General features: G+C 43.1%; 1 long non-coding RNA gene across 1 annotated transcript; it reads right to left on the bottom strand.

Moving 5' to 3' along the window:
• Positions 1-290: 290 nt before the first annotated feature.
• Positions 291-21355, bottom strand: LOC143439750 (uncharacterized). The gene is made up of 3 exons (XR_013107789.1): positions 21318-21355; positions 20346-20455; positions 291-810 (listed from the first exon to the last, which is right to left on the bottom strand). It is a non-coding gene; the product is annotated as an uncharacterized LOC143439750 (long non-coding RNA).
• Positions 21356-22667: the final 1312 nt, after the last annotated feature.

The raw sequence follows: 22667 nt of genomic DNA, 5'->3' as shown, positions 1-22667 counted from the left end.
TTTGTTAATTCAGTGGTTCCCAGCTGATGGCCTGACCCCTACGACCATTGGAAAACCCAGATACTTAACAATTCATAACAGTAGCAAAATGACAGTTATGAAGCAGCAACCAAAATGATTTCATAGCTGCTGTGTTAATTTTTCTTTTGCTGGCCATTTTTCTGCTTTTGCTTTCCTACATATGTGAGCAATCATGTCGTATTTGCCCCTCCTCCCATCAAATCCTTGCTCCTTTCCACATCTTAAAACATTTCTTAATTTTGTTTCTAGTGCCATGTTGATTCCAGGCACAACTGGATCGTTAGCCCAGTTTCCGTTGATATTCAAGCTGCCGAGCAACAGTAGCCTAGCCATGCTCTTCCGCACGCTCTTCAGTCTCCCAGCAGCCCTCCCGAAAAGGCTGTCCTTGGCCTCGCGGGTATTGAGGGCTCTTGTGTTGGGCAGCAGGGGCCTGCAGATGGCGACTTTATTTCCGGCTTTCTGTTCTGACAAGTCCACGGTGTTTGGTTAAGCAGCTTTTTAGTATGTTTTGAAAGCCAGGGATACAGTGCTTTCTTCATTTTGTTCCTCACGATTGTGACTGTGCAGTGTCTCCTAAAACAGCTTCTAATTAAATGGTGTTCACTGGTCCATCAGCAGCAAACACTCTGTTCAACCTTGATGAATTCCAGACAGTTAAAGCAGTTCCTGGCATTGAGTATTTGCTCAGGAGCAGATGGTTGGTGTCATATTACTGCTTTGCATGTGGAGAGAGCTCTACTCAGAAGTCACCTTGCAGAGGTGTTGATCTTCACTAGCCCCGTGAGAATCCTAAAAGTATAAGACAAATTGCAATTTTATCTATTTTCTAAGGACAAACTTTTTGATTCATTTTTCCATTTTTAACTCCCTTGATTTTTGTTGTATCTTAATTTCCTTCCTTTTGCTTGCTTTTAATGTAGCTTTATTTTTCCAGTTTCTTAATGCAAATATTTAAGTATTTGAGACCATTTGTTTTAATACAAGCAAATAATATCAATTTCTCTCTAAGTTTTAGTGATCTCTCATAAATATATATATATGTGTGTGTGTGTGTGTGCGTGTGTTTATACAAATATATATGTGTTGTGTTTAACACTCATTTGTTTAAAATATTCAGGCTAATTAGTTGATCATTGAGTGTCTTAATAATTTTTGTATTGCAATAATAAAAAATACTCTGACCAAGGCAGTTTATAAGAGAAAGCTTTTATTTATTTATTTATTTATTTATTTATTTATTTATTTATTTATTTTTGGGTTTTCGAGACAGGGTTTCTCTGTAGCCCTGGCTGTCCTGGAACTAACTCTGTAGACCAGGCTGGCCTCGAACTCAGAAACCCGCCTGCCTCTGCCTCCTAAGTGCTGGGATTAAAGGCGTGCGCCACCACTGCCCGGCAAGAGAAAGCTTTTAATTTGGATTATGGTACTAGAGGGTTAGGGTCTATGACAGTGAAGAAGAGGCACAGCAGCAGGAACAGCTGGAGCTCACATCTGGGTCTGTAAGCAGGAGGGAGAGTGAACAACACACTGGGGATAGTGGGAAGTCCACCCCAGCAATACACCTCCAACAAGGCCACGCCCCCAGCAAACCTCATTGGGCTACCTAGCGTGGGCTTACCCACCAAGCCTGATGACCTTAATTTGAACCCCAGGACCCATATGATGGAAGGGTAGAGCCAACTTCCACAAATTGTCCTCTGACCTCCACACTCACACCGTGACATGCGCATGTGCACATACAATGGATGTAAAGTAGTTCATTGAAAATAAATAGTTACATGTATTCTTTGCTCATTTCTCACATTTTTTCTAATTTCTCTGATTCCATTTAATTTTATTATTGCCTTATCTTACTTCCTTAAAATTTTTACTGGTAAATATCATAATTCAACTTCATTTGTCTGTATAAACCATAAGACAACATACTTCTAATTCTTCTCAGTCATCTTTTTTTTTTTTTTTTTTTTGCTTCTTTATACATTTAACCTCTACATATGCTATAGATCTAGAATATCTGTTTCTACAACCGTTAGATCATTGGATTATGTCTGGAGGTTCCCAGGCTATGCACACATTCAAATGCACCTGCCTTCTACATACGATGAGCCTGTTGTAGGCATTCATCTTCGTTAGGTTGATTTGAAAGATTTATTTTATGTGTGTAAGTATTTTGCCTGTATGTATATATGTGCAGTAGTGTGTCCAGTGCTCACAGAGGCCAGAAGGGGGCCTTGTACCTCCTGGAGTTTGAAGCATAGACAGTTGTGAGTTGCCATTGGGTACCAGGAATGGAACCCTGTCTTCTGACAGAGCAGCTGTCAGCTGAGAATCGCTTCACCCCCACCCCCACCCCCGTTTTGTTTCTTATCTAACATTTTCATTGAACTCTTTCCTACAGCTACTGTCTTCCAGCTTGAACTTGCTCATCTTTTCACATAAATTGTCTGCCTTTTCTGTCAGACCTTTCCTAAGGTCCTGATATCCTATTTGCTAAATTCCATTCTGCAATTTAAATGTCCTCTATCTGATTATTTTCTGGCTCATATGCTGACCATATTTTTTTTTACATTTTTATTTTTTTCTGTTTATGATTTTGGTATTGAATGTTAGATAGACATCATGTGCAAGGCAGAAGCAGACCACAGCAGACCAGAGCCACACAAGGAATAAGTGGGCCTCTGGCACTAAAGACTGCTAGTGTAGCAGGCTAAGACAGTGTAGCTAGAAGTGGGGCTGGATTGGAGTGAAAGTTGTTGCCATGGTTACTTTCCACATACTTCTACCTCCCAATTCTCCAGTGTTACCTTCAGCCTACCATAGTTGGGGCTTTCCAGGCATTCCCCTTCAGTGGTCCTGACCCTGTCTATACTCTCTACCTCCCTGTGCTCCTGCCCCTCAGAGCATCTCTCTCCACCTTGCCACTCCTCCTCCTAGCAGCAACAGACACTTTTGGTTGTGCAGGCTCACCAGCCAGGGCAGGGAGAACAACTCTCTGTTGTCCTGGCCCAGGCTCAATAGGAGACAGGCTCTGATACAGAGTCCCGGGTGTAGGGGTAGAATATGATGGGGAATGTTAACAAGAATTCGCTGTTTCTTGTTGGCTTTAAACAAAGTTCAAGATCCTTAACCTGATTTATAAATACATGGGTACATCTGTTCAGATTTCTTCTTCAATCCTTAGATGCCATGGATTTCTTTGAACTCATCTCTGTCACAAGACCTTTGTACCTGTCGGTCTGTCTGTCTGCCCAGCCTTAACTTTCTAGCTTTTTCCACCCTCTCCCACCCTGTGAGTTTTCAAGGATAATTTTATAAATTGTGTTTTTATTTTAGACTGTGTGTGTGAGTGTGTGTCTCTTTGTGTATGCACACGTATGAGAATATCCATGGATGCCAGGGGAAGGTGTCTGAGTCTCTGGAGCTAGAGATTTCAACAGTTGAGAACTGTTTGATGAGGGTGTGGGAACTGAACTTTGGTCTTCTGTAAGACTAGAAAGTGCTCTTAACTGTACAGCCACCTCTCCAGCCCTTGTTCTCTTCTGTCATAAGAGAATGTGATGACTGAAATCCCAAGCTCACTTCATTTGTCCATGAGGTAATGCATACTACCAGATGTAGATCAAAGAAACAGACATGCACTGCCCACCTCACTCCCAACAGCAAGTTACCGGAAGGAACAGCAAAGGCTTAATTTATGGCCCCTCTGCATCATTCTTTCTGTTGCTCTAGCACAGCTCTGACTTGATACAGCCATTTTCCATCTCCTAGGTGAGTTGACTAGAAAGGCATTCTGCTGCATCATTTGGTACCTCCCAGAGTCATGTCATTTGCAAACTGGACAAGCATATGTTTACACTTTCACGTGTCTTATAAGGAAAGGTAGACCAGGTCTGGAAAAACACAGCTTTGACTGACATCAAGAGGCATCTCTGCCAACAGAAACAGACCAAAGCTCTTGAGTCTGCTCAGTCAGGGGATGCATTGCCTCCGGCGGTATGTTACTAATATTTCTATAAGATTTCATTGGGATTTTTTTTCCTAAAAAAATATTTCTCCAAAGCCCAGATAGGTCAAGGTTTCTTAATATCCTTTATCAAACAAGATCCAATTGATCTCTTGACAGCCAAATGATCTCTCATCTTGGGTTCATGCAGTCAAGTTGCCACTGATCCTTGAAATATTCACAGACCAATATAACTTGTCTTTTTTTAAAAAATCAACATCGTGTAAATATTGTTGCTAAATATTTAAAGGGGAAAGTGATATCCTGTTTTGTTAACTCAGAAAAAATAGACATTTTAAAGATGGTGATGTGCTATTTTTGCCAGGAAACAGTTATAACTTGGAGACTAGTTCATTAATCAAATGTACAAAGTACTTCACTCATCAATATACCACATATTATCAGTTTAGCCAGGCAATTAAATATATCCATAACAGTTCCCTTGTAAAAATATGTGGTTAATATTTTGGAATGATATAAACAACAGTCAATAACTCAACTGTATTGCTAACAGTCTGAATTTCTCAAAACATGCTCAGCACAGATCCGTAGGCATAATATTTCTTGACAAATTTAAATAGAAAGATTGCCTATATATTTAAAACGGGGTAATTTGCATATTAGGATGCTCAGAGATGTAAATTTAGAAGAAGAGCTGGTGTGGGAGGAAGGAAGAAGATTGTGTACAGGCAGAATTATGAAACTAAAGAGACAGAAGAGATTTTAAAATGCTGACCTACATAATGGATTTACAGCCAGGGAGAGGAAAGCCAGAAGGCCGGAGGGTCTGAGCTACTGGAGGTCTCAGAGTGTTCACAGTAGCAGCAGCAAAATGAAATGATGAAATTACATAAGGAAATGTGAGCCACGGAGACTCACATGGCTCACACGAGGACCTGAGTTTGAGTCTCTCGAACCCACAAAAAAGCCAACTGCACAGAGGGAGCATCTGTAATCCAAGCACTCTTCTGGGGAGACGGGCAGAGCCTGGAGAATCCCTACAAGCTCAGGGCCAGCTGGCCTGGTACCTGCAGTGGGAAAACAGCAGAGAGAGGCTCAAACAAGGTGGGAGGCAGGGATTGACATCTGAGCTTGTCCTGTGACCACATGCACACTTGTATTCACACAGGATGTAAACACACACACACCAGGTGCACACACACACACCATTACACACATACACCATGCACACACATACCACATACACACATACACACCATACACACACACACACATGCGCACACACAGAGAGAACACATATGTGAAAGAAGAAAGCACTAAAGGTAAGGTCATAGCAATTAGGAGGGCACATGGATGGTCTCATTGAAGCGCCTTTGTGGTGAGGAGTGTAAGAAATGCAAAGCAAAGACAAGAGGGGAAAGGCAGTAAATAGTGACAAAGCTGTACCAGAGCTTTCAAACAAGCTCTGAGAGCCTCGAGCATTTGGGGTCTCTACACCTCTGTTCTGAATTCACTGTTCGCCCTTTGTGTAAAATGATGTAGGGTGGACCCAGGAATGCAGCCTGCTGCAGCCTTCTCCCCAAAGGTTCAGAAGCTCTGTCATGGGGGAGATGAGCCCAGGTTCAGGAGTGACAGGTATAGCACGGTCACTCGTGTGAATTACAATTCAATTCCTAACAGTCAACACTGCAAAGCATTTCAGCAAGCGCATGCTCTTCTGTCAGTATTTGACTTACTCACTGAAGACCTGCAGCTCTAAAAGGGAGCTTACTATAGCTGCTTGCTTCTAAATTCCCTGGGGGTATTACAGAAGGATTTGTGGAATACTGGAACCATCCAAGAAGTGACTCTGGGGAGATGTCTAAACAATGATTATGTTTTCTCAAGGTAATGGGCTGTTTTAGAGTGGTTTTGTGTTAATAGGAAAATGTTATGCATGTGTGTAACCTTTCTGTGCCCCTACACCCAGTTTCTTCTACCATATGTTAGCGTGATATATTTTATATTTGATAAACTGTTACTGGTCCATTATTATTAATTCAAGTCTAGAGTTGACTAGAAACTGCCTTTAGGTTGGTATTGGTCTTCAGGTTGGGACCAACACATACAGGTCAAATTTCAGCGCTAACAGTGTCAGGAGTGAGAGGGCCACTATCATCAAGTTCATCCTTGCTCTACCTCTTCAGCCTCCCTTCCTTCAGCTGCTGACTCCCTGGGAACCACACGACCTTCTACCACCTCCGCTGTTGGCCTTTGCCAGGATGGCATCATTGGAACCAAAGAGTATGTAGCCTCTTTCACCTGGCTTGTTTCTCTTAATAATACGGTCCTTCTAAATTTTGTGGGAACTTGATAGCTTGTTTCTTCTTATCGCTGAATAATATTCCATTGTATACCATTAAAAAAAATGGCTATTGGGCTGGTAAGATGGCAGCAGGTAAAGGCACTTGCTGCTAAACCTGATGGACTTAGGTTGAGTCCCCAAGGACCTACATAATGGAAGGAGAGAATGGACTCCCAGATTGACCTTTGACCATGTGCCGTGACAGACAGACAGACACACACATACACAAATAAAAGGAAAAACAAAGTTATTACACTTGAGGATAATTTCTATTGATAAATTACCATTATAAATGATATTTATTATTAAGGATGACTTATATCTTACTAGCCTTAAAAGAAAGTTTTTGGTTTACCTTTTTTAGGAAGATAGCTTTTCACTTACAAACTTGCACGGAAGGTCTAGACGTTTGGCAGAGATTTTCCCGATAACCAATGACAGATTACATTGATTAGAGCTTCTCAATAGTTACAGAATAGCAGGGTTGTGCTTAGCAGAATCACAGGTATGAGATCAAACATGGCAATAGGTCTGTCCTACAAATTGGCACTACACAGTAAAAATTATTTCCGAAGTTGCGCTGCCTTCTTAAAGGAAGCAATTAAAACCAAAATGGCTTTTCTTTCATTCAGAAAAATGCCCAAGTCTGATCTAATTTGCTGCAGCTGGACCCCACCTGCAGAGGACAGCTAAAGAACTCTGAACAGCAGACACTTATCTTCTAAATATTGATAATGCCATTTTTCATTTCCTCGACATGAAATCCCACAGGGAATAATTATGCTAATAAACCTTAATGATTCTTGCAAATAAATGATCAAACCAAATTGCTGCTGCTGATTTATATTAATGGAAGCCTTTAGGAAGAGCCTGCCAGCGAGGCGCTGCCTCTGGAAGCTCAATTTATCTTATTTAGCTGAAGAGCAGACGAAATTTGTTAAATGGATGAAGTGTTTAAAATATAATGTGTTTGTGCAGATTTCGCACTTCATAATGTTCTCGCATTACCATCATGCCTCGTGGCAAATTCACACTTAATGGCTTCCTCGTACATAACTTCCTTTTATCCTTTCTCTCTGAGCTGCAGCTACAATGTGACAACTTTCTGATTGGTTTGGGATTAACCAGCTTTCCCACGTTGAACCAGGATGCTTCATTCTGCTCCTGAGTATTTCAGCCTCAGCGATCTGGAAATCAGCTGGTCACGTGGTGATGACGTGATGCAGCGCTAACTACCTGCTCCGAGGGTGAAAGGACACTAGCAAACGGCTTATCTATCACGAGTGTCCTTTTTCTCTCTATTTGAACAAAGTCTACAAAACATGGGGGCCAGCTTGGTCTACACAACAAGCTCCAAGCTAGCCAGGATTACATAAGGATCCTGTCTACAAAATAACAGACAAACACATGGCGATTGCTGACTTTACATTAGATGTGGGGGCTAGAGAGATGGCTCAGTGGCTAAAACACCCACAGGGAGCCGCTCACAACCTCCTGTACTCCAGCTCTAAGGAATTGACACTCTCTTACATATGTGTACACCTGAATGTATGGATGCGTGCTGTGTTCAGAGACTAATAGCCATGTATATGTGTGTGTGTGTGGGGGGGGGGTCTGATTAAATTTATTGTGAAGAATAAAAGTCCTCACCTCTGAACTGTGGATATTCTCCAACACCCTCCTGACAGGGTCTCACTGTGGATTTCTGGCTGGTCTGAAACTCACTGTGTAAACCAACCTGGCCCGGAACTCATGGAAATCCACCTGCCTCTGCTTCCTAAATGCTGTGAAAATTCCTAATGGAAAAAAAAAATGTATGTTGTATATACCTTCTTTTTTTCTTTCAAAGCAAATGCCCAAATAAAGAAAAATTGATCTGTTTATATTTTTTCTAATGAAAAATATTAACCAAACCAAATATTTTAAAACTAGTAAGTATAAACTTGTATTTATTGTGGAATTTTATTATCCAGCAAAACTGGGCTGAAGTAAGTAGGGATCGGATAAACCACATGAACCCCGTGACTGGGAAACGGGTCTGCAGGGCTAGGGGACAAGCCTTGGAGCAGTGACTCGGGATGCCAGGATGAACACTGTCACAGGAAGGGAGGCCAGCTGGACACCCAGAAGCTGGGTTCTAAGGTCCCAGTTCTAAGGTCCCTGGAGGAGAGAAGGATGTAGTCACTGTCTGGGAAGAAAAGCAGATGGAGAAAGTGACTCTAACTGAGGGGACTGGAAGATACCGAGCTTACCAAGAGTGCAGAGGCAAGACACTGACACCAGCCGTTTACTTCGTCTTCAGACCTACTACCTGCTTTGACCATTGCTAGGTGTGAGAGACAAGGGCTGAGTCGATTAACTACAGCCACAAACAAGAACAGAATGGAAGTAACAGATGTCAACACATGCAGAAATGAGTAGACGGTGCTGGGTTATTAGAAAACTATCGTATTACCTTAGCATTTATTGTGTTCCTACTACATGCCTGTTAGTCACTTTATATATAACATTATTGCCTTTACGTATATAATAAGCTCACCCACTTTACACAAGGCAAACTCACTCGTGGGAAAAGAACAAATCATTATCACACACTAGTGTCTTCAGCTCTTAGTATTTCCCGGAGTCCAGTGATCTCCAAATGAGGACCACAAACAGAACTTATAAAGGAGAAGGGGGTGGGGGGGACTGGGAAATAGTTTCTAAGTTTGTAAGTTAGGTATTTCTTCCTGAGTTATTTTAGTGAGCCTTAAAATTCAAATATTATATCAATCTTTATTCTTGCTACATGTCTGATGTATTTCTTTTTCTTTCTTTTTTTTTTTTTTTTTTTTTTTTTTTTTTTTTTTTGTTTTTCGAGACAGGGTTTCTCTGTGTAGCTCTGGCTGTCCTGGAACTCACTCTGTAGACCAGGCTGGCCTCGAACTCAGAAATCCGCCTGCCTCTGCCTCCCAAGTGCTGGGATTAAAGGCGTGCGCCACCACTGCCCAGCGATGTATTTCTTTTTATTTATTATTTTATGTATGTATGTATGTATGTATGTATGTATTCATCTGTCATCTATCTATATATCTATGTATCTATGAATCTACCTATCTGTCATCTACCATCTATGTATGTATGTATGTATGTGTGCATATGGGCATGTGAGTGCTGTGCTTGCAGAGGCCAGAAGAGGGAATCAGATACCCTGGAATTGGAATTACAGGTGGCTGTTTGCTGGAAATTGAACTCTGGTTCTTTTTAAGAGCAGCAAGTTCTCTTAACCTAAGCCTGTCAGGGATAAAGGGAGGGAGAAAGCAGGCAGGGACAGGAAAAGCCTTTGGCATAATGTAAGGGTGACACCTGTCTCAGGGGATGGGAAGGATAAAAGGAGAGACTTCAGACCACAGCACAACTCCGAGAAAGTCCCTGCTGGGCCACCAGGAAGTCCCCATTAGTGGTTTCCTATTAGAGGGGTCCCACTTACGGTCACCTCTGGCTGTGAGCATGGACTGGCAATCTGCAGGGAAAGGCTGGTCTCCAAATGAATGTGGAAACAAATCAAAAGGGCGGCAGCTAGAGGTTTCATGGAATACCACACGACACAGCTGGCCACCATGTTCCCATGGGCATGGCTGCCTCTCCTCTAATCTTCTGGTGTATCATCTTCACTGATGCCTCACTGAATGCTTCTCTAAAACAACCACGTGGGCAAGCTTTCCCTGCTCACATGACGCAAGCAGGTAGGTAGGATCCCTGCAGGACATCACCAGGCCAAGGCACCCCTCATGCTGCCAACTCACAACCTCTGTTTTTTCAGGAGTCTGCCTTCAGCCACTTCTCTGTTCCCAGAGTTTCCCTTTGGATGCAGTTTAAGATAGCCTCGACTATTTCCCCACTAACCTTTTGTAACCGTGCTGCAGTCAGCATGGAAAAGCCTTCAAAATTTAAAACTGGAGGCTTGGACCCTTGCAAAGCAACATTCATGAGGCAAACTCCCGGGTGACTTGGGAGGAAGGAAGGCTGTTACAAAAGACACTAAGACGTAGTCAGGTTTGGTGCACATTGCTAGGCCCAGCACTTGGAAGGCAGAGGCAGCAGATCTCTGTGAGTCTGAGGTCACCCAGAGCTACACAGTAAGAGCCTTGTGAAAGGAAAAAAAAAAAAACCACAGTAACAGTGAAATCTTCCAGCAGTATTTCATAATGGAACACAGACAGACACCCATAAAGGCCCTAGGATGCAGAGCTGAATCAATTTGCAGGGTACGGTAAGTAGCAAGGATAGACAATAGCTTTGACCTTCAACAAGTCATTTAACCTTTCTAACATCTGTTTGCCCCTCTATAAAATGAAGAGGGTGAGTTACACAGTCCTTGAGGCCTCTCCTACCACTAACGTTCTACGAAATAAAAGTCAGCTCACAGATTAATTGGGTTTCTGAGCCTCGAGCAATTAATTACACTGTGGCTGCCCTTTAGCAGGCACATCCTGGAAGAAAATGAGATTCCACTGGCAGATTGTAACCTGCACCGGCTCATGTTCACTTTTAAGTTCAACACTGTTTTTAAGATTTGTAAATTAACACATTCCCAAGAGGTTTCCAGGCAAGGAGTCGGGCCTGACAGACAAATGGTAACTCCAAGTCCTCAGATCGTTCTGTTGCAAAGAGTGGCTGTGCAGGCATCCCCCCAGTATTCAGGACCTCCGCAGGCACTGCAGAGTTCTGGAAACTGACAGTGGTCTTGGGAAATTCTTCACCAGTTTCTATGTGCTCCAGGCTACATAGGGCCAGAGAGTCTGATCCTGCCTAAGACACTTGCGCTAATCTTTGATTTTCTGTGTTGAGTCCATGTGTGATGTGTGGGTTGTACAAGAGTGTGAGTAGCCTGGTGGTGGTGGCGCACACCTTTAATCCCAGCACTTGGGAGGCAGAGGCAGGAGGATTTCTGAGTTTGAGGCCAGCCTGGTCTACAGAGTGAGTTCCAGGACAGCCAGGGCTACACAGAGAAACCCTGTCTCGAAAAAACAAACAAACAAACAAACAAACAAACAAAAACCCAAAAAACAAGAGTGTGAGTGTGCAAGTATCTGTCATTCTGAAGCACACAAGTGGAGGCCAGAGCAGGATGTCAGGTGACTTGTGTTACCATTTCCTGTCTTACTGGAGCCTTGAGACAGGGTCTGTTGCCGAACAGGAAGCATGCTGTGTAGGCAAGGTTGGATGGCCAGTAAACTCTCTGGATCTGCCTCTGTCTTGCTCCCTGGTGCTGGTGACACAGACACAATCAGCTGTGCCAGCTTTTATTTCCCTCTGTGTGGATTTGAACTCTGGTCTTTGTGCTTCAACAACCAGTACTCTGACCCACTCTTACCCTCTGAGCCATCTCCCCAGCCCTCATATTTTCCTGCATTCTCTTACTTTGCCTTTATTTGGACTTGATTGAGCTAGTTAACAAATGCTACTTTTTTAAAGCAAACCACAAAAACCAGTCTTGAATTCCACTTAAACTATTGTAATATCTTTTTAATGCCCATCTAACTCACCAGTGCTGCTGCTTCCTCTAGGTTGCTACAGCTCACATATGTTTTAGACTTTGGAACTTAAATGCCAATGAGGCAGAGAGGTGACACTTTTGATCTCAGAACTCACGCACATATCAAACACTCACACACAATGAAAACAACTAAAATTAAAACATGTGATACCGTTTTGCATATTTTAATAAGAATGACTGGACCACCTTCATCAAATTGCTGTCACTTCTGTATTGGGTTTGTGAGACAACTTTAAAGCCTGACATGCAGGTCTGTTCACTACAGCATGGCTCATATATTTTTCTCTAATATACTTTTTAGGACACAGAAAGTTTACATTTATTGCAGTCAAGTTTACAAAATGGATTTGTTTGGTTTTATTCTTAAGATCACTTTTGAAACGTGAGATGATGAAACTTCTAAAGACATAATTTTAATTCACCTGAGATTGAATAAATTTAGAATAATATGAGCTGGCTACCTCGTTTTACTGTAGGCACCTTGGTGGACACACTATATATAGGTTTGGATGTAGACCACTGGAATAAGGAGGCCGGCATCATCAGTGAGCCACACACAGCTTTGCTTCCTAGAGGACACTAAAGTCATTCTTGCTCTATGTGTAGTATGATTTCCTTGCATGTGATAATAGCGTGTCCAAAACTATGTACATGTCTGGCATGCTGGAACATGCTTTTAATCCCAGCACTCAGGAGGCAGAGGCAGGCAGAGCTCTGAGTTCAAGACCAGCCTGGTCTACATAAAAAGTTCTAGATGATCCAGGGATATCCAGTAGCCCCTGATTTAAAACACACACACACACACACACACACACACACACACACACAGCTTAACTTAAAAACATCTGCATTTTTGCTATATTTTTTTGATAGTGCACAGTCTTACCTTAATGTTGGTGGCCACAGACTTAAAGGCTGGGGCATGTGTGGCAATTTCTTAGAATCAAACAGTAAGGATGGTTACCTCTCCTTCATAAAATAGTCCTCTGCAACATTCAAGACTATCAGATAGTGTCTTACCCTCATCTGCAAAGGTGGAGTCCATCCACACAAACCCTGCCACTGTTTGATCAATTTATGTGTGGTTCCAAACAGTCTCTTATTTCAGCAATGGTCAAAGCATCTTCAGAAGGAAACCTCACCCCAGGAAAACCACTTTCTCTGTCTACACGTACAGTTCTTCTTCCTGAAACATTTTATGATCAATTGCCCTGATTCTGTCCCATCTACAGGCTCCACCTCTAGTTCTCTTGCTGTTTCCTCCACATCTGAAGTCACTTCATCCACTAAGTCTTAAGCCTCTCAAAGTCACACAAGATGACTGGAGTAAAAAAACAAAAACAAAAACAAAACTTCTAAAATTCTTTTTTTTTTAAACCTTACTCCATTGTAGTGGTTTGGATGAGAATGGTTGTCATAGGCTCATATCTTTGAATGTTTTGTTCCCAGTTGGTAGACCATTTAAGAAGCCTCAGGGGCTGTGGCATTGCTGGAGGAGGTGTGGTGTTGTCAGAAGTATGGTACTGGGAATGGGCTTTGAGGTTTCAAAAGCAGATGCTAGGCCCAGGCTTGCTCTCTACCTGTAACGTATAGGTCAGATGTGAGCTCTCAGCTACCCCTCTAGCACCACACCTGCCGCCTGACTGCCATGATAGTGATGGACTCCCTGTCAGAAACTGTGGGCAAGCCCCCAATTCAATGTTTTCTTCTGTAAGTTGCCTTCTCATGGTGTCTCTTCACAGCAGTAGACCAATAACAAAGACATCAAAATCTTGTACCTCATGTCCTTAGTGGCACCTACAATGGTGGATTCTTCCTAGAAGGTCCAGATCCATGGGAGGAGTCCCCCAGAGGCTGCTATGGCTCTGTGAAATGTACTTTTTATTTGGTATGATTCAGAGGGCTAGGATTCGATGGCTAATACATACCTTAAATAAAGTACACATTTCTCTTGAGCTGTAGAACAAAGAGTGGATACTTGAAGACAACATTAATTTTATTTTGTCTCTGTCAGAGCTCTTGTGCTGCCAACCCTGTGTGCTTCAGTAAGCAGTAATGTTTTAAAGAATTTATTCCTCTGAGCATATCCCCGCCATGAGCTACAGTCAATATGGTGTGACCAAAAACAACTTATGGAAGCAGTATTTTGTTCAGGTTTATGGGTCCAGAGGGATAAGAGTTTATCGTGGCAGAGAGGCATAGTGGCAGGAAGCTGATATATCACATCTCAATGTCAACCACCAAGTAGAGAGAGCACAATGGAGATGGTGCAAGATTAGGAACTCTGAAAGTCCTCCCCCAGCGACACACACAGTACAAGGTTGCACCTCCTAAACCCCTCCAAACAGTACCACCAACTGGGGACCAAGTGTTAAATACCCAAGCCAGTGGGGGACATTTTTGTTTGAGCCACAACATTGTATAAACACGTGATATAACACAGGTTGTGGGCTTCGTTTCCAGAGCACAGACAGAGTGATTTCCTGTAACACTTAGGAGACTGGAGAGCAGGATGGTAGGAAGCATGGGTTTCAGCTTTACCGGATGCATCAGCCCTTAACCAGAGACTGAACCTGTCCATTCAAAATCTGAAACCATGTATTGACATTCTCTAGCTAAGAAATTCCTGATGGGATCTGCCAGGGTGGGACTGTACTTTGAAAATTTGTATTCATATGGCTACATGCATCCATTCATGGCCAGACCTTGTGGGTAACCTCCTGCCATTTCACCTGTATGTTACGGAGAAGGTGTCTTTCTTTAAAGTACATGGACCAACTTCTGCTACCTTCCGCTCCAACAGATACATCCCATAGCAAAGAGGGAATTATCACTGGTTTCAACTCACACAAAATCTATTCTCAATTATTATTTTATTATCTTAGTTGTATATAAATTCAGAGAACTTTCAGACTAGCCAAGGATGAATGCTCTACCTCGGCCCCCAAAACGGTACAAGTGTCTCTTGATATCATCCTATATCTCTATGCCCAATCATAGCAGATAAAGGCCGGTATTTACTAGTTTTACCATGTGCTACTAGCTCCTCATAGTCATTTTCTAATTCTAGCCTTTAGCATTCCAGGATTAGGTAGCTTGGTTTTTGTTAACTTGGAGTTGGAAAGGAAGACACAGAGCACGGGCTTAGGACACATACGTTCATATGTTCATATGTACAACGTATGTTCAGCTACAAGGCAATAAAGCTAAGTTTGAATGTCCATGCGATGAGCCAGTGGACCATCGTGTCACCCAGACACAACACTGACATCAACAACCGAAGCTGTAGAGAAGAAAACTAATCTCTATCCTCAGCTTCAAAATGCTTGGGGAGGCACAGAGAGAGAAGCCTGGAGCAAGGAAGTATTTAGTACCAATTCCTCACCCTGACAGCAAAATTAGATATTCTGACAAGAAGATCATTTTGAAGAACCTGTGATTCACCCCATGCTGGGTCAGAAGGAAGCAGAATTTACTTAAAAAAAAAAAAAAACCAACCTTGCTTTTTCATGTTCATGCTGTGCAGAATGCTGAACACAACAAGGCACAATCGAGTCTTATTTCAGAGATTAAACTTGCCACAGCAAGAACTCACAGTGGAATATGGTCTCCACTGGCCAGGCTGGGAGGTAAAGCCCACACCATGCTGGCACAGCAAAACTCTGTTCCCTCGTGCATATCCGGGTAATCAGCCCTCTGACATCAACCAGACCGAGGAGTTAATTTTGTTTATTTTAAAGAAAACTCATGGGACCCAGACTCAGATGAGTTTCCCCATTAATAAAAGTTGGATCTTATTGTTCTAACTAGACTGACATCCCAGGACCTATGAGATGGAGTAAGGGTGGCAGTACCATTGGAAATACTCTTGTCTGTGTGGGACCACAGCACACAGTAGCAGAGAAGATTGAAGTTGTCTTGGAAGGGGAGTCCCAGGAAGGAAGTAAAGCCATTTCAGTAGAGACTGTACAGAATTTATCCAAGGCATGGGACTGGGTCAGCAGCCAATATGGACTGTCAGTATAGAAACACTGTGTGCCTTAGGTTGGAGGACTTACTTTCCCCTGTGCTGAAAGTGCTGGCAGCTGCCTCCAGACACTACCCTTGCTCCTGAGTGCTCACTCCCTGGAGCTGCCTAACTTCAGGGCTCCCTCAGAGATGCTCTTAGGCCTTTTCTGAGGCTGCACTGAGTCCAGCTTCTCCCTTGCCTAACCCGCCTCCTTCCCATCAGTGGATGCTCCATAATGGGCATATTCTGCGTGCTCAGCTTCTTTCTTGAGAAGCCCAATTGCAATTCCAGACCAATTAGATTCTTTGTTTTTAATAGGTGTGCTTGTTTTCTTAATTACTTAATACTAGAATATGATATTGCCAAGATTTTGGTACAGCTGTTTATTTGTGTTTGTTTATGTGCATGAACATGTGCACATACCCATGTGTGGAGTTCCCCAATTAGGCTAGGTTGGCTGGCCAACAGGCCTCAGGGTTCCTCAGCCCTGAGATTACACACTCGCCCTCTTCTGTCCTCCATGGGCACTGCATATATGTAGTACACAGATATACATGCAGGCAAGATATACATTAGAAGAAAAGGAGGAGGAGGAGGAAGAAAAAAAAGAGGGAGAGGAGGAAGAGGAAGAGGAGGAGGAAGAGGAGAAAGAGGAGGAGGAGACCTGCAGTGTTTAGGACAGGGCTTGCAACACTGGGTGCACACTGGAATTATGGGGAGAACATTGAAGACTGAATCTGCATCCAACCTCAGAGGTTATAAATTAATTCATTTGGGTTTGGATTGAATGTTAGGACTTCAACTCCTCAATAATCCTAACCTCCACCCTCAACATGGTGTCATGTGACCCAAACTGCTCTCAGGTGTATTATATAACAGAAGATACACTTGAGCGTCTGATGCTCCTGCCTGTACCTCCTGGTACAGGGAATAATGGAGTGGGTCACCACACTTGGTTTGTGTCATGCTGGGGATGGACTCTGGGGCTTCATGGATGCTAAGCAAGCATCTGCCAACTAAGCCACATCCCCAGTCCCAGTAATTCTAATGTCAACATTCTTCAGTGAAGTTGAGGTGGAAGACTACTGATCTATAGATGGGAGATGAAACTGGAATGGTTAGAATAAAAAAGATCATTGAAGAAACAGAAAGAAGAGTAGTACAGCTGTGCCCTAGAGGCTTTGAGAGGGGTGTGGTCCATGATGGTAAAAGATACCAGATGCAGAGGAGAAGCTAAATACAATTGGAAGAAGTGGTCTGGGGATACAGGTATGATAATAGTTGTGAGAGTTAAGGCCTGCTTGGCCCAGGTTGAAGTGTGAACACTGAGGAAACTGACTTTTATGTCCCCTTCTACCTCAGATCACGATCGCCTGAGCCCTGAACTCAGTTTTAGTCTCTCCGGCTGCCTTTAGTCCAAGGGCTTGGATATCCAAGTATCCCTCAAATAACTATCTCAACAAATTACTCAGAAACTCAGGCAACAGGTATTTCTCAAACTCATTCAGTACATTCAAGTAGCTCATATTACAAGCTGCTATTAGGCAGCAGGGTACAGGGGGCTAGAGAGACTGTTCAACAGTTAAGGGAGCACAGTGCTCTTGCAGAGGACCTGAGTTAAGTTCTCAGAGCCCATACCAGGCAGCTCACAACTGCTCGAAGCTCTGGTTTTAGCGTATCCGACTCCCTCTTTTGATCTTCATGGGCACCTGCACACAGGTGCACATAGCACACACATAAATAGAAGTAAAATAACTTAAAAAATAGATACGCCTTTTTTGTTCCTATATAATTTCCAGTTCACCGAGACAGAACGTAAGCACGAGAAGGCAGTGAGCTTGACTCCACCCTTGTTTTCACTAAGCTGGCTCAGGCCTTGACACTGAGCAATGATGTCTTCCCCCTTCCCCCTAGATCCCCTCTGACCTGCCTCAATAATATAGCTAAAAAGACATTGACAATCCCCTCGTTCTACACTACAGCTCTGTTCATATCATTTGTTTTTTGAAGAAGCCTTAAGTGGACATCTATCAAGCACAATTAAAAAAATCATTCCTATGACGCAGGGCTAATTCCTATTTTAAACATTTTAACTATAATCAGAGATAACCTTAGTACACACCTAGATCACACACAAGTCCACTGGCTCTCTTTGTAAATAAACAGAAAGCTAAATCTGCCTTACACTCTAACACATAATGATGGGTATTTCCTTTGCTTGCTTTGTTTTTTCTTTTTTTTCTTTTCTTTTTTTTTTTTCTTTTTTCTTTCTTGGAGACAGGGTCTCATGTAGCCCAGGCTGGCCTTGAACTGGCTTTATAGCCAACACTACCCTTGCATTTCTGATCTTCCTGCCTTCACCTCCCAAGCATTAGGATCGCAGAGGACCTGAGTTAAGTTCTCAGAGCTCATGTAATATCACTCCTTGCTCCATTAAAAAAATTCTCCCCTTGGATCTGATGATCAAACCCAAGGCCTTGCACATAGTAGGCTAGTGATCTACCAGTCCAGGTAGTGAGCATGCTAGTTGTTAAAGGATTTTCACACATGTTCTAGGAGCTGGACTAGGCTTCTGCTTAGGAGAATGAGGACTTCTTGGCTGGCACTGAAGGCCTCCAGCACTTCAGCCCTAACCTGTATAGACATAACGTCTAGAATTCTTTCTTTCCAAGCCTGAAGACACTTTCAGGGTACCAGACTTCTTCCCTGCTCCCACATAATCTTCCACATCTTGCAAGGTCAAGCTTTAGTGTCCCCAGCTCCATGAGACTAGCCAGGGCCTCTCAGCTGATATCACCCCTCTCACTGGAGGGGCCCAGGCTTTATTTTTATCTTCTTTGTGGCTTTCTGTCTTTGGTGGTTGGTGCTCATGTCCTCTTTTCCATGTCCCACCCCACCATCAAAAAGTTGGTGAGACCTGGGCCAACCTACAGACATCTGTGCCTCCTGTAGTGAGGTGCCTTTAACTTTCACTGGCTACTCACAGGCCTAACGCAACAGCAACTCTGCACTGTGCTTCCTGTCTCGTGAGTGCTGGTAACCACATCACAATTCCTGCCAACTCTAGTCTTCTGGGTCCTAAATTTAAAGTGCTAGATACCTACTGCAAGCCTTGTATTGGGTGTTCTCATTTTGAAGCTACAGTTGTGACAGGGTTAGGGGTAGGGGGGTAATATAAACGTAAGAGTCAAATGGAGTAGAAGGTGTTAATTGAAGACAACAGAAGTTCGCACAGTTGCTGTGCACAGAGCAGTGTGTGAGAGCCACAGGCGGTGTCAGAGGGAAGCAGCAGCCGAAGTGGGCAGCGAGCCCTTCCTTCACTAGTGTATAGAGTTTGAACACTTCAATTGTGTGGGAAAGACTGAGCCAAGGACACTAGAGGGAGCCAGGGCATGCAAGCTGGAGACAAGGCTTCCAGCTCTGCAAGCCTCAGGCTCACTGTCTCCCAAAGATTTAGAGTGGTTAGGAAAACCTTCACTATACATTCAAACGCTTAGTATTTGGTTCTCATTTCTATGTTCTCTGTCATGGTCAGGTAACACTCATAAAGAGCATTTGTGAGGTGAGGAAAATTGAAGTGGCCAGATCTTGACATATTGCCCTCTTCAGAGCATCATATTAAACAATATGTAATTACATGTCTGCTAAAGCATTTGATTATTATTTTTCTAAGTGCATAGAGGTAGATTTGTCCTAAGACTTGAGGCATAAAAATAAAAGATAGCATGATACTGGGACCCTCAAGTTCATCATCTTAAACAGTGGGTTGTGACTCCCCACCTGGGGGTAAGTGAATGTGGGGCTGAGACAATCAGGACGACAATGAAAGGTTTCTCTACATGCATTGTAAACAACTCCCAATTAAACATGTAATGCATCAGCGAGTCTGTGTAAGTACTTGTCTTTGTTGCTTCATGTGACTTCACTGTCGCCTCAGATCTGAACACACCATGTCTGTATGTACCAAGAGAATCGTTAGGCCACACATCGCTAATGATCACTGCCTGAATCACCTCAGCTCAGGCCAGAGTTACTGTATGTTAGATTCTGTGTTTTTACTGTACATACAAGGTCTTCAACTTTCATAGACATAACGGTTTGTATATAGAAAACAAAGACATTTAATATTTTGTCCCATCATTCTATACCATGTGAGTATCAAATTAGCATATTGTTGGATTGTACTGTGTTGGAATGCTTGCTTTTAAAACCAGTTGTTATTGATTGCTGGCTTGAGTTTCATAAGAAAAACTGACAAAGAAATTTCAGCTTCAACAACTTCTGAAATGGTTCTAATGACACTCCGAACACTTTGTGCTACACATTTATGAAACGTGGTATTCTCTGCTTTTGACAATGATAAAAATCAAAGTATCCACCCCACAGAGCAAACCCTTCATGACTGAGTTCAGATGCCACTGTCCCCATAAAAATCAAGTCCTTCAACTGACATGTTATTTCCTCCTACCTGAACTCTAGAGTGTTCCTCCTTTGGTGACCTCAACACATCCTCTTTGTCAATCCTCAAAGAAAGGCCCAGATGCCTCACCTCTAAGATGTCTTTGTCCCCAGCAGCACCTAGAAGAGAAACTTCACTTAGGACAGTCCCCTAATCCCTTAAAAGAAGTAACTGCATAAACATCTCCACAAACTCTTGTTTCTAGTACCTACCTTAACGAATACCAACTATATATTGTTCCCTTGTGCTTCTGACATCAAAGATGCACAAGACACTACATACAAGGAACAGTTTGATTTTAAGATTGAGAAGAATAATGTATAAAAAATACATCCTAAGACGAACCAAGAAACAGGAGCAAGGCAAGTGGTCCAAGGAAAAAGCCTGGAGAAAGTAGGCAGTTGAGCCTTTGAGTGTGCAAAGCTCTGCAGAGGCTATGACCCCACCCCACACCCACACCCACGCGGCTGGGGCAGCCTTTGGCTCTGCTGAACTGTCAATCCACTTCTCTTACCACTGAGAAACTGAAGGGTAGCCGGGAGCCCAGAGTAGCCCCTTGGGCGGGGTAGTAAAGCCCCTAGTCGAACTTCTAGCAGGTACTGGAATGGTCCAAACTTCAAGGCCTTTCTTGATTTCTCATGCTGAGATCTTGAGGAAACTAGGACAGCCTGACACTTGGTCAGAGCTATGAGGAAGTAACAAGCCCAGACTATCTTTGTCTGCAGCTCCTAGAAGCTGTCAGGAGACAGCTTCTAGATGATACTGAATCCCAAGAGAGGTGCCTGGCGGATGAATGACTATAGCTGAGGCAATCTGAAAGGCCTCGTGCCACACAACGATAAAAATAAGTATCTCTATCTCACTTCAGACAGTCTGAAAGCCTGTCTTTTGGAAAAGCATCATCTCCATTGAGAGGATGGTCCTGCCTAACAAATTCTGCTGTGCGGGTGTGGGAGGGGCGCCTCTACGTCTTCTACTTACCTTAAGAAGTTCAGTCACGTTCAGTCACATGCCCTGCTCACAGCCTGTTTATCACGATGAAGCGTGCTCTCTGGAGAGCGCAGACTGCAGGATGGGCCGGGCTCGGATGACAGTCTGCCCTGTGGAGATTGACTTTAATGAAGCAAGAATAAACAGGAAGATTAAGTACAAGCAGAAACCAGTGACAAGTTCTGAGCTCACCTCTCTGCTGGAATCGAAGGGCTCTCTGCAGCTGAGCAAGTCTCTGTTAGAGAGAGGCATCATCTGTGTGGTCGTTAATGATCCCGTTATCCACATCTGCCCCTGTGTGGGCAAAGGAAAGTTTTTTCTCAATTTAGAGAGCAACTTCTATGTGTTTTATTTATATCTACTCACTAAGCAGATTGTTTTTTAAGATCGGAAAAGTTAGAATTGATTAGGTTTGAGAAAATATTTAATAGACTGAAAATGACATTCTTTTAGAGATTAATGATCGCTAGTATTACTCTGCTATCTGCACTGAGAATTCACGTCTATTCGGCTGTTTATGGCATAAACGTGGCTAGTTCTGCAGGGAGATCTTATAGAGGAATGACTATCCTGGAAGAAGCAGACAAACCAGCTAGTCTTCTTTATAAAGCCACTTCATGGGGACCTAACCGACCCCAATATCCCACCGTTTTGGTTCTTCATTTCGCGTATAATTTTTGAAAAATAATTTTCTTCAGCTGTGTTTTTAAAAGCAGCCAGTGAGCAAGTCCAGGATTCCCACCCGCCCTCTGGAGATGCCATTTCATTTATATCCTGAGTAGAGGTATTTTCTGTTTTTCACTATTGTGCTTCTTGTGGGGAAATAGATCTTATTAAAACGGGAATGAAGTTTGGATTAGCTGTAGCACATTCTGCAGCACTTACTTCAACTGGGAGATGCTTCACGACTGAGTGTATGTTAATATGCATAAGAGACCATTGAGGACGTTGTGGAGCTGGCGGTGCTTAGCACGTGTACCAGTAGGTGGCGCTCTGACCCAGGTCGACGCTCTACCCTCCTAGTTACGACGTTCATGGAATGGAAACTAAGCAGAATACTGCTGTCAGTGAATACCCAAGTGAACACGAGTGGTAGCCCCAAAGCAAATCAAACATTTGCTTTATAAAAAGCTAACGAGCGCAGTACCACAGTGTTTACATTTAGTAAAGCGATCAGAATGCACGAAACCAGGTGGTCCCAGGCAAGGGTAAGTGTCACATTCCAGGGACTGACCTGATTCAGGCATCCAGGGAAGGAAGAAATGACAAGACATACAGACTCACCCAGAGAAGCTATGATTGGGTGGGCTCTGGTCTGATGGAGCAGCAGCAAGGTTGGCT

Source organism: Arvicanthis niloticus, chromosome 27, assembly GCF_011762505.2.
Source record: "Arvicanthis niloticus isolate mArvNil1 chromosome 27, mArvNil1.pat.X, whole genome shotgun sequence".
Taxonomy (NCBI): Eukaryota; Metazoa; Chordata; class Mammalia; order Rodentia; family Muridae; genus Arvicanthis; species Arvicanthis niloticus.
Note: the sequence above shows the minus strand (reverse complement) of the source record. Positions and strands in the feature narration are given on the sequence as shown.